Raw genomic sequence first — 3,484 nt, 5'->3', positions numbered from 1 at the left:
AGAATAGAACGAGGAAAAGAGAGACGGGAAGGTTGATGAAATAATAAAATACTCTGATCCAGTGTGAAGCGTGAACAATAGCTTGCCAATTTTGGAGATCATCCAAGAATTACTGTAGCTCATACGTTGAGTTTTGGACCATTGACTAGTCCAATATAGAAGCTTTTTGATAAATATAGTCAAATTATGGACTTGAATTGACATTTGATTAGGCTATTGCGAATGCTCTAAGTCAATTAAAAGATGTGGGTTTATTGGGAAGGCTGAGGCTCTGAGTAATCGGCCTCGATGTTTGCGCTAGCTAGCCTGATATATATGCATGGTGATCCTCGTCTTTGGCATTTGCTGATGCAACCATTGTAGATTGCAAACTACAAATATATATCCACCACAGATTTAAGAATTTTTGTGAAACCAATGTAAATTTTTTTTTGGTCGATCGACTTTTGTTTATCTGAAAAATGATAAAAAAAGAGGAATAAGTCGATCTGTTCTTTATACAGTTGACAGCCCGTATGACGAACAGCGCCTTAATTACTACATATATAATTTCAGATCATCCAAATTAATGATCTTCTCTCTCCCATTGTCTCCTTACCTCTATAATAATATTACCATAATATAAGATATATAAGTTGCAACGTCGTACGTTCATATTTTTCTTCTCCGGCCAATTTGAATTTGGCGGGTGTAATTAATTCTAATGTACACAAGGTTTCTTTGGGGTGATCTACTTATCCAATCAGCGGTTGATATGTCCGGAGTGATACACACAAAGGGATCAAGGGATAGAATAAACAAAAAGAGAGAGAGAGAGATTGGGGGTATCATTACGGCCTCCCCCACTCAAACCAAACTTATAGGACAACACAACACGGTACTAGATTTGATTTATGAGTGAACCGGAGAGTAAATTATGTAAGAATTAAAGAGAGATAATTTGCTCGATCGATCTATTCATGATCCGTTGGCCAGATGGGCGTACGTGGTGTTGATGTTGATTGCATATATAATGGGACCGTAGCTAGCTGTATAAGCTGTTAGTATAACGTCCAAGAAGCAATTACCATGAATATGTGGAATCGATACAAATCATGTACATGAACAATATTGATATATCTAGTGTACCATCATAATCATCCACCAAACACGATTTGTCTCTTATAGTCATGGATTGTGCTACACCCACCGAGGTTGTAGCCCGAAAGATTTTTTCGGTAGCATTAATCGGGACGCACAGCATTATTCTATAATCATTTGTTTTTTGCTGACAGGTAGAGAACTGGGATTTCCATTTCACAATGATAGCTTTTCTTGTTTTGTGGGTGTAGTTGAAAGTGGGAGTTGGGGTGAGAATTCACGACTATTTTTCTAGCTGTACAAACTTATCATGTACTTTGCAGTTCCAATTTGCACGGAACTCACAAAATCATGTACATGGCGCGCTGCCAGATTGATAGGGAGCCGGCCATGCAAAGTAGATCGATATAGATCAGAATTTATAAGTAGAACATTCTAGTTCTCGTCCTTAATTATATAGTGTGCATTTTGAACTCAAAATAATTACTACAAGCGTGATCAAAGTGAAAGGAGAGATGTTGGATGAAAATTTGAGGTGAAATGATTTTTATGGTGTGCATCATGCGCATTTTGTTTATGGAAAATCATCACTTGTCTTAAAAATTTAAACAGATGAGAAGAGTGTAGAGAGACATATTTAATTAAATAAGGTAGAATGTAGAATCGTGGTTCAAACTTAGAATCTCTGCTTTGATATCGGGTGAAAACATCAAATGTCCTAAAAGACATTTGAGTTGATGAGAACAAGTAGATTTAATTATTTATATTATTTTCTTAACAATTTAATTATGTTTTTTTTTTCAACTTTTATGCAGATCTAGTACTGCTATATATGTATGTGTTAAGATTAATATATAATACAAATAATTAAATATACATCTTCCCATCAGTTTAAGTTTTTAAAATAAGTAGTGATTTCATAATATGATATTAGAGGAGATCGTATTGAATTCGAAACCTGATTCGATACTCTACCATATTTAAATCTACAATATCTTTTTATTATCTTAAACTTTTACAACAAATAATGATTTCCATTATATTAATATTCAAAATAGCTTTTGCTGGAAGGAGAAACCATCAAGAGACTTAAGCGTGATCCACCAAGAAGGAACGGCGGGCAGTGGCTACACTCAATTATTCTATCTCCTTCAACTCCCCCGGCCATCATTGAAAAAACAAAAGAAAACTCCGAAATCTTAATAATGGCAGAGTACTAGCTAGAATAGAATCTTCGGTGGTCCATGCATGCATGCTATTTTGTACGTTTACCAGCCATAGGTTATCCAACCTAAACCTCATGAAAGCCAAAGGCTAGGATCCGAGTAAATTGTTACAAGAACTAACAGAATATAGGACAAAAATATTGAGAATGAGACAAACTTCCAACACACATCGAAAAGGAAAGGGTAGAATGGGCTAGCTAGCTCCCTTGTCATGGGTTTTAACGACCTTTCGGTCGATTTGTAATGACAGGAACTTTTTCATGAAAAACAAAACCATGCATGTGTCGTATAAATTGTGTCTATGCACCCTTCGCACTTCAATCCCTTTCTCGTTTAGCCAATTAAGCTACAAAATGTAGATCTTATATTTACAATGCAGACATATCTAGGGGTGGCAATATATATATATATATATATATATATGACACAATCCATTAACTCAATACCAACACAACGTTAAATTCGTAGATTTTGTATTGATGTCAACGAATTTGGGTCAAAATGGGATGACCGGCCTGTTAATACACGATTAATTAATGGGTCACTAACATGTCAACTCGCTTAACCTATTAGTGACCCATTTAGTCGACCCATTAAATTGTTTTACTCAAAATTACAATTATATCATTTTAAATCTAAAAATAAAAATACCCTATCCCTATTTTATATTTCCTAACTCTCTCTCAAACCCTCACTCTCTCTAGGTTCTCAATTCATGAGTCAGTAATTATCACGAGTCACAACCGCCTCCTACACTTCCTCTGGATTGTAATTTTGGAGTCTTCATTGTTTGGATTGTAATTTTAGATTTATGTAGTTAATTTTAAATTTTTGGGAGATGTCGTGATTTTAACTTTTATGTGAAATTATGTTAATCAGGTTAAATGAATTGTTTGGGTCAATTCAATCCATTTACATAAATAGCCAAAATGGATCGTGTCGTGTCAATATATTTTTAATTAATTTATAATGAATCAAAGCAAATCGTATCGTGTTAACTCGTTATTTTAATGGATCGTATTAGAGTTTGGAAATCTGACTTGTTAAGCTTAACAAGTCATGTTTAGGTTGATCCATATCATATAATATACATGACAGCCTGACATGACACGAACATGACCTATTAACATTATTTGTCACCCCCTTTGTGATATGTCCCTATATATTTTGTGTGCCTG

This window comes from Juglans regia, chromosome 3 (genome assembly GCF_001411555.2).
Source record: "Juglans regia cultivar Chandler chromosome 3, Walnut 2.0, whole genome shotgun sequence".
Taxonomy (NCBI): Eukaryota; Viridiplantae; Streptophyta; class Magnoliopsida; order Fagales; family Juglandaceae; genus Juglans; species Juglans regia.
The sequence above is the reverse complement of the archived record's forward strand: the minus strand, read 5'-3'. Positions refer to the sequence as shown.